The sequence below is a fragment of the Macaca nemestrina genome, chromosome 7, assembly GCF_043159975.1.
Source record: "Macaca nemestrina isolate mMacNem1 chromosome 7, mMacNem.hap1, whole genome shotgun sequence".
Classification (NCBI taxonomy): domain Eukaryota; kingdom Metazoa; phylum Chordata; class Mammalia; order Primates; family Cercopithecidae; genus Macaca; species Macaca nemestrina.
Window position 1 is genome coordinate 56713054 of NC_092131.1, and position 15474 is coordinate 56728527.

General features: G+C 43.3%; 1 long non-coding RNA gene across 1 annotated transcript in view; it reads right to left on the reverse strand.

The window, feature by feature from the left end:
- LOC139364291 (uncharacterized) overlaps nt 1-15474 on the reverse strand; it is a 74069-nt gene that overhangs the window by 36280 nt on the left and 22315 nt on the right. The gene's annotated exons all lie outside the window — the stretch shown is intronic.

Here is a 15474-nt window from a genome sequence, read left to right on the forward strand (position 1 = left end):
AGCTGCTGAGCATTGATAAGTCTTGATGATGATGATGGTATATTTCACTATCTTTTTACTTTTATGTCTGTTTGGAATTTTTCACAGTGAGAAGAAGGAAGGAAGAAGAAAGGAAGGAAGGATGGAAGGTGGGAAGGAAGGAAGTAAGAGATGGAGGAGGAGGGGAGAGGGAGGGGACGAAAGGAGGGAGGACTCTGTCCAACACCCTTATCGTTTCATAATGACTTTAAATGGAAGGAAGGTAGATTAATAGGAGGGAGCAATTCCCACTAGTATTTGTGAACACCTATTTTCGGGTGCTCTCCATGACGGGAATGCACACGAAGGCACACAGTACAGTCAAATAGCGGTTACGACCAATGCTGTGGAGATGAGGAAAAGGAAACTCAAGTTAGCCTACATTTCCTTTTTTGTTTGTTTGTTTTGAGACAGAGTCTCACTCTGTTGCCCAGGCTGGAGTGTGGTGGCGCGATCTTGGCTCACTGCAACCTCCACCTCCGGTGTTCAAGCAATTTACTATCCCAGCCTCCCATGTATCTGGGATTACAGGCACATGCCACCACACCTGGCTAATTTTTGTATTTTTAGTAGAGATGGGGTTTCACCATATTGGTCAGGCTGGTCTCGTACTCCTGACCTCAGGTGATCCACCTGCCACGGCCTCCCAAAGCGCTGGGATTACTGGCATGAGCCACTGTGCCCAGCCTAACCTACATTCCTGCATGGAAAATAGAAAGAGAACAAACTGGCTAAATGGAGCTATTTGGCTGCTAAAGAAATTCATTTTGGAGCAATTAAAAACAAAAACAATTATGTTAATACTTAAGGGACTATCTCAAAATCCAGGGACAACACAGACCTTGCAGACACATGGGCTCTGCCAGGATTGGGGCAGCCACTGCCTCCAGGCCCTTTTGTTAATTGGACCTGGCAACAGGTGTCGCTCCCAGCCATCCTGACTCTGGTCCTTTCCATTTCCCTGCCACTCAGATAAAGAAACATGAATTCTGACCCGGGGCATATGAAAAGGAAAGACAGCTCTTCCTCAGCCACACCCAGAAGAGGGCAGATGAACCTGAGAAATAAAAATAAATTCCTAAGCTCTGCAACTGACTGAACAAGCCCCCTCTTAGCCAAGGGGACCACAGAGAAACCTTGAAAACTGAGTTCCGAGCTGCGATTGGATGGGAGTTCCGACAGGCCTAGTTATACCTCCTCGCTTACTTTTCTTTCCTAAGGGTTAAACAGAAACTAGTCCTCGGGAAAGGCTTGCTCCACCACTGATTTCAACCAACTCCGTGACTGCCCCTCCCTTTTTGTGCCTTTGACACAACTGACCAGCATTCCTTCTGACCACAGAGTGGTTCTGGCCAGCCTACAGAGGATGTGCACTGAGGGTTTTTGTGTCCAATGCTTCACCTTTGATGCCAGAGGGCTGCAAATTCTACCCTCAGATCATGCTAACACAGCCATTTGTTGAACATATGACCCATGGAGAGGCACGAAATTCAATTGTGCATGTGCATGTTTTTCCTTTCATAAATATTTATAACTCCTCCTACAGCTTATTAAATATGTATTTCAGCCACCCTACTCAGCATAAATTCCTGTTCCCTTTGCCCGTCCCTTGAAGTATCTGTTTCTGGCTTCTGGCCAGAGGCTGTGCTTCCCAGCCTGTCAGAATAGCCACCTGCAGGCTGCAACTCTTTAGGAGAAATAAGGCTCTCCTTTCCAAATGTAAAAACCTCATCATTCTGCAGCTGAAAATCCCATCTGATTGACATGTGGCTGAGAGCCTCTTCCCCCTGCATTTAGTGGGAGGTGGAGCATGCTAACTGAATGGTCTGCAGAGAGAGCCGCAGATTCCCCCAGCTTTTCCCCTCATGCCTTCTATCCAGCACATCCAGGCTCCCCTCTCCTAAATATCACTTTCTTCAGAGTTTATCCCTGCTCCAAAACAGTCAATGGGTTCTGGAGGTCTATGCTTCAGCACAGTATGGTGGGCCAAAGGGCAGGCTCACAGCCACACTACAAAGGGTCAAATCCTGGCCACTTAGGAGCTGGGTAACCTGGGACTAGTTCTTAACCTCTCTCTACCTCAGCTTCCTTCTTCTCTGCAAAAACAAGATCACAGGACTGTTGAAAATGGAATGAGTTAGTTCAAGTAAAGCACTTAGAACACACTAACTCAAGCACTTAATAACATTAGCATTATTATTCCTATAAACCACCTTTACTTGGTTTCACTGCAGGCAACCTATTGTTGATCCCACAGTGCAGTTAGATCCCCACATCCCTTTAATTTTTGCTCTGCTTGATGTTCTTCTGGCATGTTCTCTTTCTGTTGTTTCTGCAAATCCTCCCCACATGTCAAGGTCAAGCTGAAGCCCTAACTTCTCCCCATATTCTGACTGTTGAGGACTCCCAACTTCCTCCTTCTATAGAGTTTAACAGTATCTACCACTACCTGAACATGTTTAGGAAATAAGTGAGTGAGTCATGGCCTCATTAGGAAACAGGCAGCACCTAAAAATGATAATCAAAGACTATTTATAGAGGAGTGGGCAGGGTTGAGAGAACCAAAAAGAGATGGTGAGTCACCCAGGGACTAGCAACAGGGGAAGCAGTTATCACCCAGGCTTAAAGGGATAAGGAGACGGAGTAACTATTCCGTACTACTAGACACCAGTGAGAGCCATCAGAGAGGACTCCTAAGTTGCGGACTTGACATAGAGAAACACCACTACTGCCCAACCATTTGGAAAGTGGGGAATGAATGCCCCAGCCTCTATCTCTTCTATGCTCCACAGTCTCTTGTAGGCAATTCCTATTAGCCAGACCCAACTAGAGGCCAAAGCCCAAGGAGAGGTCAGTCCCCTCCCCCCCACCCCACCTACCCGGAGACACAGAAAAGGGTGGGGAATGGATATGGAGGGGTGAAGGGAGTTAGCTAGCATGGACAGGTTTGTAACAAGCTACATTCGCACGGACAGGTTTGTAACAATCATCACTTCATTGGGACCTATCTTGTATTCATTCTGTGGTCTCTCACATGCAAACCTCTGCAAGAGTCAGCATGATTAAGTGGGAAAAAACATGGACTTTGAAATCAGAGACCTCGGTTATTATCATCAAAACCCTGTCATCTTCTAGCTATATGACCTTAAGAAAGTAACAACTTCCCTGAGTTTCTGATTCTCAAATTCCTTATTGGTAAGATTAGAGTAATCTAGGGTTGTTATGAGAATTAAATTAGAGAAGTAATTCCCTATTTCCTACTTCCTAACTACTTACAATCTCAACACAAAGACTCAGATGATGAAAAAGTAGCTCAGATGATGAAAAATAGGAATGTGCACATGTGTTGATGGACAGAAAATTTCTGTGAATTATAAGTCATATTGGGAAATTTGAGGGATTTGTTTGGCGTTTGTCTTAAGCTGGCTTGTAGACCTTCAGAACCCTGCGAATCAGAGTATGGTCCAGCAGCACCACCAACACCTGGGAGCCTATTAGAAATACATGTTCTGTACCCCTTACCACCAGAATCTGCATTGTAACAAGATCTCCAGGTGATTTGTACACGTGTTAAGGCCCAAGAAGTCCTGCTTTAGAAATAAAGGAACCCCAGAGATCATCTAGATTCCGGTCAAGCCACCCCAATTTATCAGGACACTGACATCCAACACTATGTCAACTGTCCAAGGACACTGTGGCAGATGTTGCCCATTGACTAATCCTACATGCTCCAACCCCTCCTCTCATGCTACTTTCCACTTCACAAGGTGAAAAAGCTAAATATCCTCCCAGTCTCCCTTGCAGCTAGGAGTGGCTACATGACAGTTCTGTCCTGTGGCATCTGCTGAGTGGGTTTCTTAAAAATCTTCTGCTTTCTGGAGAGGCTGAGGCAGGAGAACCACTTGAAACTGTGAGGCGGAGGATGCAGTGAGCCAAGATCATGCCATTGCACTCCAGCCTGGGTGAAAAGAGTGAAACTTCATCTCAAAAAAGAAAAAAAAAATCTGCTTTCTCAGTAAAGAGGGGCTTACATGGAGACATCAGCCTTCCCTGTTTGTCCTGCCTTAAAGGAAACACAGCTCTGGAGCTAAGTGGGCATCTTGTAGCAATAAAGCCACAAGTGTGAGGCTAAAACAGCTACATGCCGAGGGTTGTAGAAGGGAAAGACACAGGGAACCTGGTCCTGGAGGACATCGTTCAGCTGAGGCTGAATCAAGCCAGCAGTTTCCTACTTTCAGCCTTCTTGTTATGGAATATACATAAATAAATCTCTCTTTATGGAAGACTCCACTTGTCAAGTTTTCTGTTACTTGAAGCCAAATTCATCCCACATAATGTCACACAGCTAGCAAGTGGCTAAGCCAACATTAGGTCCCAGGGCCCCAGAGATTTTTCCTATGCCTCTTTTATTCATTAAGTCAGAGAAATCTTTCAAAAAGATTTCTATAAACACATATGGAATCAAGGAGAAGTGCTAATGTAAGAATGCATCTGTGCATGGGAAGAGAGGTGTTATATAAACTCTTATAGTGCTGGAAATAATATCTCTAGGGCAGACAACCAGGTTCAGTTCAGAAATGCTGCATGTGTGTGTTTGCCAAACTTTTAAAAGGGAAACAATGAAGAGAGGTGAGGGTGAAGAGCAGACAGATCTTCATTTCATCAAAGAATCTCCACTGGTCATTTGTGAACCGCATGGAATTTGATATACGAAATTTAAATAAATGTTAGGTACAATTCCTCATCTGTGACACCACCAAATGTCATGTTGATGGATCAATCTCTGCATATTCTATTAATATAGATTTACTGTTATAAAAAATGCATGTGTATCTAACCAAGGGTTGCTATTCTCAAACTTACTTAAAAAAAAAAAAAAAAAAAAGTAGGGGGAGGCGCTAGAACTCATTGAGAGAAATCACAAAAGAAAATGAAAGAAGAAGCACACCCAGAAAATGAAAAAATCAGCTTCCTTCCAGAAGTGGGACAGCCTGCTGGAGGAAATGCCCCCTCTGACCAAGCCCAGAGAAGACGCTGAACAGGCAAAGCCATCAGGACCAGGACAGACTCACCTCCTTCCCCTTTACCATGAGGTTTTTTGAAAAGCCAAGGGGGATCTCGACTGGGCTCATTCTATCATTTTTAGGTGAATTAAATATGAGCTAGCAGACACTGAGCACTCACAGTAATTCAGTTTCTGTACAGCTACATTCTACAAAGCAGCTTTAATCCATGCTGCTACCTCGTTGAGCTGGCCTGTCCCTCATTTTACAGATGAGGAAACTAGGAAACTTCCTCAAGATCACAAAGCAGCAAGTGGTAAGAAAAAAATCCCTAAGACCCTGTAGGATCTGAAGCTGCTTCTCTCTAAACTCACTGTGACGTTCACCTTTATGTTGCCCTGGCCAGGCCTTGACACTCTCACCACCTTCCATGCCCATTCTTTCTAGTTATATCCGGTCTCTGTTTAAAAGTTACTTGTTTAAGAAATCTCTGTCTCATGCCCTGCCCTGGACTGGGTGTCCTTTGATGAGCTCCCACTATGCTGTGTACCTCTTAGCACTTTCAACTGTCATTAACTAATCAATTGACTGATTACATGAATTAAATAATGATTTGTTTATTCTGATGGTGGCACCAAGGGGTGGCTTAGTGTTATGCTGTGTGTGACGGGACTGCAGGAGGGGGCGGTGAGGGAGCATCTTTGACCGCTCAACAATCTCCATCAGCTCTTCCTCAACATCATCCACTCCAAATAAACAGTTAATGTGAGACGAGACAAATCATTTTGCAATATAAGATCACCTTTAAGTCAAGTCTCTTTGCCATTCCCTTTCTGTCTTAAAACCAGACTGAAGTCCCAATCCCCTCTCCTGTAGAAACTTTAGAACCATTTTTTATCTTTCACTCTCATTAGTGTGAAGGTTCCGTGAAGGCATATGCACTGTGTCTTGTTCACCCTTGAATCCCAGCACCTAACACAGTACTTAGCACACGGTAAGCAGCCAAGTATTTGAGTGAATGAATGAATGACTTAGGACTCCCAGGTTAGTGCTCTTCCACCATACCACTCTGCCTCCCCCAAGACTGAAGCCCACAGAAACTTCCACCTTTGGACATTCTCTACTTCAGATCAAAGCACAGCCTTGCTGGGGTCAGGGGCTTGGAAAAGCACAGCCCCGACAGACAATTCTCGGTCATGGTTTTAGCTCAGATGTTTCATCTCGCACACAGTGCCCTTTCAGGAGGGTAGGGCTTCCCTCTTAAGCCATTCCCAGAAGATAAGGAGAGGACCCAGACCCAACAGAATAAACACAGGAAAGACAGAACCTTTGAGGGCCCAGATGTCCTTCTCTTCATCCAGGCTCTCAACATGTGGAATACCAAAACCTTTTCCAGTCCCTTTCTCAAAATCACCTGGAGATGTTGGTTTAAAGAAGCCAATTCCAGGATTCCACCCTAGACCTACTGAATCAGAATCTCTGGAGGTGATTCGGAGGAATCTGTGTTTTTAACAAGCTCTCTGCCAAAAACAAATGCTTGTTTTTAACAAGGATTGGAGATTTTTTAACAAACATCTCCAGCACTGATTCCTGCTACTCTGAAACATCTTGACTCTGAAGTCATGGCCCAGCCTATGATGTTCAGAGGGTGACCATCAGTTTAGGCATGCCAGGCCCATGAGGAAGAGGAATTCCATGGAACTCAGTAAGACTCCATTCAACCTGACCTTTTTTTTTTTTGGTATTTTCAAATTAGAGTATAACAGTCACCACCAGTGGCGAATGGCCTGGATAGCTGCCCCTGAAGCCTCCCCCAATCTTATCCATATCACAGGCTGGAGATCTCTGACCCTGCCAGAGGGAGAGGAAAACTCAAGGATTGGGACCTGGCTTCTGTCACTTAAAAAAAAAAAAAAAAGTTTAAAGTTCCAGATTGAACCTGGGTGGCAGAGGAATGCAGGGGCTTTTCTTTGTTTATTTTGAGGAAGAGCAGGGAGCAGCCAAATCCTGAAACCAAGACGGAATCACAAAGCCATTTCCCGGGTGTTTTGTTGCTCAAGAATCTCCCTCTCCCTTGTTGCTGGGTCTAGATGCAGCCTCCTGTTAAGGCAGAATACTCGCTAAAAGTTCCCATTGTCTGTCTAGGAGGGGCCAAGGGCCAAGTCACAACAAATCCAAAATGCTCAACAGTGGTTAATGGATGCTTTCATTCTTTAAGGTATGGGCACTTTTAGGAAATATATAACAACCAGAATACCTCTCCCCCCCACCACCAAAATTTTTTTAATATAATTTATAAATTATATAAATTATTGTTTATATAATTTCAAGGGAACACGGGTTCCCTGGAGCCTATCCATGGAACTCTGGCCGTGAGGCCCAGATTAAGAACGATCATAAACATGTTGAAGAATTGAAAACCTGAAATATCTAGAACTGTTTATCCACACCTGAGGAAATCCAAGGTGGGGATGGGATGGGATGGATGAGGACACAAACTTGCAAATATTCTTTTTACTCATGTCTTGATTGTTAATAGGAATTTGACAGAAATATAGATATATGCAATATTTGTTTCTGGTGCTTTTATTAATCTGAAGTAATTTTGTTATTTTAGGGACATTAAAAATTCATCATACAGAATTTAATATACTCATAAAATAATCATGCTTGGTAAATTTAAAGGTATAATCTTGGAGACAAATATTTACTAGTTGAATTTACTTTAAAACATTTTATATTTGTTGTAGGGTGTTGAAACTGCTAGACTTTTTTAAAATCTAGGATTAGTTTTTGCTGTTTTATAAGAAGCATTCCAAAACTGCAAATTCTTTCTTTAAATAAAGAACCATACCCTTTTTAAAAAAAATCCATTGTCCATCTCACATTCACATGTCTAGAAGGAGGAGGACAGGTTCTGGATACTTGCCCTATTCCTCCACACTCTTGAGACCTGTCCTATCTCCTGTTTGTTCTGAGTCATTAGGGCAAGTAGCACCACAGGCATACAAGATGCTCCTACTCTCACAGTCCCTGATCAGTCATGTGCCAACCTCTGTACTGATTCTCAAAAGACTAAGCCCACCAGCTAAAAACACACTAGGTCTGTCTACCTTTTCCTCTAAAAATGGTAGTGGCTCCCTGAATGTTATAAGCTTACATTTGTACCATTTTCCATTGATCCTAAGACACACTTTATCTTATGAGTCACCAGGAGCAACACCATCCTTTAGACAACATGACACACTGCTTTAACTATAGTTCTCCAGAGTCATGCAAGCCTCTGATTGCTTTGACGTTTCTTTCATCCATCCAAGATGTGCCAGCAGTTTCTGCTGTCACTTGGCTGGGCTTGTGATGGCCAATCCTTCTGTGAAACTCACTAACAGTTTCTTCTACTTGATGGATGGCTCTTCCTCTCGTAGGCTCCAGAAAGCAGTTTGGTTGTTACTTTGCAAAAATTATGCACTATTGTGTTCATTCCTCTAACCATGTGTATCTGCTTCACTAATATCAAATTAAAGTCCTGCTGCTCTGTTTCTACGCCTTTTTGCACATAAGGTAATTTTTCATTTTAATGTCAAATCATAGTATAAGTTTTTGAGGATCTTTTAAACAGCAATTGACTTCAACACCTATAGCATCAACAGCGCATCTACTTCAATTGACATGATGACAGTGTGAACTGCCATGACATTATTAACAACTGTATCTCCACAGAGCCTGACCAACACCATCCGTTGATCCCCAGAGATGTTGGGATGTGGAAGATGTACATTCTAGAATAAGTTAAATAGGGCTCCCACACAGTAACCCTGTGCTCTTGTCTTAATGTTCTGGCCGACCCGTGGTTATAACTAAAATGAAAAGGAAAAGAATTCCAACTAAGAATAGGATAATGATGAAATGAATAGTTCTTTCACTTCCTGCAACTTTCTGACTCCTTTCTATTACGTGTCTTAAAGTGAGGGACTCAGAGCTATCCTTCTTAACTACTCACCAACAGTATGTCATGTTACTTTGCTATGATCTTAATGACAATATCCTGCTACATCTCTTTTTTCTCCCTCAATCTGTCTCTTTTTCTCCTCTAATAACCTGGAAGGGGAACCAAATGACCAACTCCTATTTCATTTATCTATACTAATACCACAACTTTGAGTTTACGATAAATTTCCTTCCTCTAATTTTTTATCATAATTCCCCATAATAACTTTATTGAGTAGTAGAGAGGGGGAGAGACTATGAATTTGTGGATGATGTAACTAGGACAAAAAAGAGTTGGTGGGAAAACCAATACTAGCACTTAGCCTCCCAAACTTGTGTTTCTTATTCTCTGTTTTTTGTTTGTTTGTTTGAGACGGAGTCTCTCTCTGTTGCCCAGGCTGGAGTGCAGCCGGGGGATCTCAGCTCACTGCAAGCTCCGCCTCCCAGGTTCCCGCCATTCTCCTGCCTCAGCCTCCTGAGCAGTTGGGGCTACCGGTGCCCACCACCACACCCGGCTAATGTTTTTGTATTTTTAGTAGAGACGGGGTTTCACCGTGTTAGCCAGGATGGTCTCGATCTCCTGACCTCATGATCCGCCCACCTCGGCCTCCCAAAGTGCTGGGATTACAGGCGTGAGCCACCACACCCGGCCTGTTCCCTGATTTTAAGACCCCTTTGGGAAGAGCTGTCCCACAAACAGAAGAAACTGTTACTGAGATCCCCAAAAGAATCTCTCATCACAAGCTAACCTTCTGGATGGGAGGAATGTATTGTGGATTCCTAAAAGTTGAAGCCTGCTTATATACGTTCAATTTAGTAAGTACTCCTATAAAGACTGTACGCAAAGCTTGCCAGGCAGGGTACTGTCGGGTATTCCAGGAGGAAAGTCATAGCCCTGGCCTACCCTGCCTCATAATCTAGAGTTGTTCTCAATTCTGGGATGGGGGAAGAGGCAGGGAGGAGCACTTCATCTTGTCAATCAGATTACATTTTTACATTTACAGGCCCCAGAAAATTGTTCCAGATCCCTCCCCAACAACACACACACACATGCAGGATATTGCAAATCATTTCTTGGGATTGATACAGTTCCTGGACATTAGAGGAGTAGCTCACGTCTGCATCCCATAATATTGAGTCATGAAACTCACACAGATGAGCTTTTTCTCATGGTTAGAGCCACCCAAGTACAGAGAGACCAAGCTAGTCAAATAGTTTCAGGAGGAAGCAATAGCCGCCCTTGGTGTTGAGGTTTTCTTAATTAATATCTGAAAAAGAAATTCCTTGATCCTTCCCTCAGACCCAGTGTTTTGTGAGGCCTTCCTTCCTGGCAGGGTTGACGGTGAATATCCTCCAGAATGCACAGCTGGCCAGGGCACTTTTGAATAATCCACGGCCCTCCCTGAGGGGCCCGCTCATGATACCCCCCGCTCCCTGCATACCCTGCCCTGTGCTCCACTCATCTCTTCACAGCTCCTGGCCAAGACGCTGGGGCCTCAGATTGCCTGCTGAGCCCTCAGAAAGGAGTGCTCCTCTTAAAGAGGTCAGGGGACCCCACTCTGCCAGAAAAATCTCTGGCCAGGGATATGGCTACAGAGTTTCTGGCATTTGTGAGTTGGCGAGTGGTCAGGGAGTTTCCAGTCTTTTACTACTCTCGAAAAGCAACCCGATTTTTCATTTGAAGTCAGGATGTTGAAGTGTCACTGAATCGCTGGGGAAGGACATCTGGGATCGGAGCCTTGTCTTGGTGGAGCCAGAGTCTCCGTATCACTTAAGGACACAGAAATCCTGGCTTCTTTCCCACATTAACTTGTGAATACGAATATGAAGATTTTTATCCGATTTCCCATATCTTCTCTTAGAAAAGGGGACAGAGTTCCAGTTCTAGAGCCACAAAGGATCTGTTGAAACTCTGGCATTGCAGCCACTTTCTTGTGTTTATTCTTCTTCTTCTCTGGATGGCAGTGTTTCAAGGCCCGGCAGGGGAAGCTCATGTGGCCTCATTTAAATTATTACTACTATGAATTATAATATATAGTGCTTTTTAGTTAAAAGAGTTTTTATCTTTATTATTTTAACCTAATCTTCATTTGACCTCCCCACTAATTCCGTAGTGTATCAGCTGTGGTCCCAGCAGGGATTCGACGGCACATTCAAAGAGTTTAATTGAAAATTGTTTAAAGAAGGGACTATTTACAGAGATGGATCAGTCAGAGTCCAATCAGGAAAACAAAAACTGTGCCGATTATTTTAATAAGGCAATTAAATTCAACACCTAAATAAAGGATTGGAGATCTTTGTATGAAGTATCTAAAGTAGTCAATTCATAGAGACAGAGAGTAGAATGGTGGTCATCAGGGGCTGGGGGATGGGAAATGGGGAGATATTTCAAGGGTAGAGAGTTTCAGTTTTGTAACATGAAAAAGTTCTGGAGATTAGAGGCACAACAATGTGAAGCTACTTAACACCACTGAACTGCGCACTTAAAAAGTTTAAGATGGTAAATTTTATGTTTTTCACAACAAAAAGAAAAAAAGAAAGGGGTTGGAGATCTGAATATGTGAAAGGAATCATAAAGGTAACACAGAAAAGCAACTGTGACGGATAGGCTAGCACCACTTGGGCCAGGGAACAAAGGGAAGAGCTCAGTGTTGTCACCCAGAAGCTCGGAGCAGGGCGGCAGATCTGGGCTGGAGGCCTCTGAAGAGGGGCTGCCTGGTTGTTACAGGTGCTTGAGAGCAAGCACAAGCACGGCCGTGAGAGTGCCAGAAAAACACAGAAGGCTGCATCCCAAGGCTGCTGTGGGAAGGATGGCTGCTGAGCAGACTCTAAGAGGAAGCGCAAGCAAAGGAGGAATGGGTCCCTGCTCCTCCCTCCAGTCTTGCAGGCTCCCTGCAGCACCCTGTATTGGCAGAACTGACAGAGAGCTGCTGACAAAGAGGGATGTCTTTTGGAACATCACAGCCCAGTACCAAAAATCAGGGCATAAAAAAGGGTAGTGAGGAGCTGAGCAACATCAGCTTAGTAATGAGCAGGGTAAAGGGAATGGTAAAACAACCAGCAACCAGGAATGGCAGGAAACAATTATTGCCCCTAAGTCTAAGGGGCAAGAAGAAGGGATGATATTATGGGAATCTTGTCAGGGCCATTAGGGACATGGCTGTGGGAGAGGGGCTGCAGGATCTGTGTCCATCTGCCTAACCCCCAGCCAAGCAAGGAGGGAAGCGGTCAGAGGTGGGGGAAGAAACCCCTGACTTCTTTCTCTCTTCCTACCTGCTGGTCACCATAGCTTAAGAAGGAATGTTTAACATATATTTAATCAAAATGGGACCTACTATATGCCTTTATCTGCATCTTCATCTCCCCATCTAAGGATGATAGTGACAATAAAACTGAAATCCCTCTAAGTTAATATATTTCAATTCATTCCTTCTCAACAGTTTAGCAGTAACTTGGCATGAACAAAATTTGCTTTTAAGCATGAAAAATTGATGATTTTTACCAAATTTATTGAAAGCCTAACATGCCATTAAAATACTTGGAACTGATTTTTACAAATACTAGGAATATAAAAAGCAGATTAAATGTTTATCACCTGCTTCTCTTGCTGATAGTTGAAAAACTGCTTTGGATTCAAGTTCTCTAAAATGGGAATGACCATAATACACATCACACAGGATTGTAGTAAGGATGAAATGAGAAAAAAACAGGTGAAAGCACTGTGGAAAGGGGGGTTTTTATTTTCTGTTACCTTCATCTTTCCCTGGGTCTGGGTGTTCTTTAAAGCAGGGGTCCCCAACTCCCAGGTCACGGACCGGTACTGGTCCTGTTGGAAACCAAGCTACACAGCAGGAAATGAGTGGCAAGCCAGCGAGGCTTCATCTGTATTTACAGTCGCTCCCCATTACTCATATTACCACCTGAGCTCCAGCCTCCTGTCAGATCAGTGGCGACACTAGATTCTCATAGAAGCATGAACCCTATTGTCAACTGCGCATGTGAGGGATCCAGGTTGCACGCTGCTTAGAAGAATCAAATGCCTGATAACCTAAGGTGGTGATGCTAGCGCTGTGTGGTGGCTGCAAATACAGATCAACATTGGCAGAGAGGTTTGACTGCACAGAGACCATAATAAATCAACTGCTTGAAGACTCATGTCAAGTCAGTGAGTGGCAAGTGACAATTAAGCTGCATCTGGTGGCAGACTTTATAGCAGCAAATGAGTCGATGTCCTTCAAGTGTACAACTGCATGTGGTGGCCTTAAAAGCACGTTTGAGACAACTTCAAATCTCCATATGTTTTTGATTAAAGTCAAGGTGGAATGTCCTGAGACTGCCTTAAAAGCACTGAAAATCCTGCTTCCATTTCCAGCTTTCTATCATTGTGAAGCAGGGTTTTCTGCAGTGACAGCAACCCAAACAAGATTATGGAGTAGACTGGACATAAGCAACACACTTTGGGTGTCACTATCTCCCATCATTCCCAGATGGGACCATCTAGTGGCAGGAAAACAAGCTCAGAGCTCCCACTGATTCTACATTATGGTGAGGTGTATAATTACTTGATCATATATTACAACGTAATAATAATAGAAATAAAGTACACAATAAATGTAATGCACTTGAATCACCCCAAAACCATCCCCAACACTGGTTCATGGAAAGACTGTCTTCTATAAAACTGGTTCCTAGTACCAAAAAGGTTGGGGATTGCTGCTTTAAAGTACCACCATCACAATCTCTATCATAATCACTGCCATCGTCACCATCTTCATCATCACTATCATCATCATTACCTCCATCATCATCATCATAAAGATCACCATCAGCACCATCATCATCATCATTATCCTCATCACTAACATTATCTTTTCTCCAGGTCCTAAATTTCTTTGCCCTCATGGCCTTCCAAATTTTATGGAGCAACAAACCCTCTTGGAGGGAAATGAGAGATGGGATTTGGAGTCAGAAGAGTTGTGCTGGAATGCTGGTTTGCCATTGACTAACTGTAGGATCCTTCAGAGTTTTCCAATTTTCTCATCTGTTAAACAGAAATACCTACCTACCTCTGCTGATTATTTTCCCTTTGCCCCTCCAAATCCATTCTCTGCCCTCCCTTTGATACCTTATTTTGTATCTTGTAAGGATGACCTTTACAGACCAAATCACCTAGGCTCCCTTGTATGTGTATGTTTGTAGGAATACTGATAGAGGGTTGGAAATACACATACCAAGCTTAAGTTATCTGATTTAAGAAAGCAGTAGTGGTGGCTGGGCACAGTGGCTCACGCCTGTAATCCCAGCACTTTGGGAGGCCAAGGCGGGAGGATTACCTGAGGTCAGGAGTTCAAGACTAGCCTGGCCAAAGTGGCAAAACCCCATCTCTACTAAAAATACAAAAAATCAGCTGGGAATGCTGGCATGTGCCTATAATCCCAGCTACTCAGGAGGCTGAGGCAGTAGAATTGGTTGAACCTGGGGAGCGGAGGGTGCAGTGAGCTGAGATCATGTCACTGTACTCCAGCCTAGGTGACAGAGCAAGACTCTGTCTCTAAAAAAAAAAAAGCAGCTGTGATAATAGTAGAAAGATTAGGTATGGAAAAAAGAGATGAGCTAAATGAAAATTATTTATATCTGAAAATATGCTGAGCAAAAAAATTGAGATACAAAATCATAACTATGTCTGATGTCATTTGTGTGACATACTAGAAAATGCAAACTTATCTGTAGTGACAGAAAGCAGATCAGTGGTTGTCTGGGGCCAAAAATTGAAGGAGAGATTAACCATAGTAGGGTATGAGGGAACTTTCTGGGGTAATAAAAGAATTTGGTATCTTGATTTTGGTTAGTAGTTACAAGATGAATGCATTTGTAAAAACTCAACCACCTGTACAATCATTTGCACTAGTTTATTAATATTATATTTAAATTATACTCAATAAAGTTGATCTGAAAAATACTCGGGCTAGGAGCAGTGGCTCACATCTGTAACCCTAGCACTTTGGGGGGCTGAAGTAAGACGACTGCTTGAGCCCAGCAGTTTAATACCAGCCTGGGCAACACAGTGAGACCCTGTTTCTATAAAAAATTTTAAAAATTAGCTGGGCGTGGTGGTGCACACCTGTACTTCTAGCTTACTTGGGGGCTGGGGTGAGAGGATTGCTTGAGCCTGGGAGGGTCAAGGCTGCAGTGAGCCATCATCATCCCACTGCATTCCAGTCTGGGCAACAAAGTAAGACCCTGTCTTCAAAAAAAAAACTCATGGCATAATATAAATGGAAGAGATATATAATAGAATTCTAGCAGTAATATTACTGTAAATCTGTACAACCTAAATGTGCATACAAGGACTAAAAATTACATGGACCAATGAATACATCAGCTTGGTGCACAGATGCCTGCTATTTTATGAGCAACAAACAAAAAAGAAATGAGCTGAAGAAGGCTCCTGAAGACAGCAATGGCT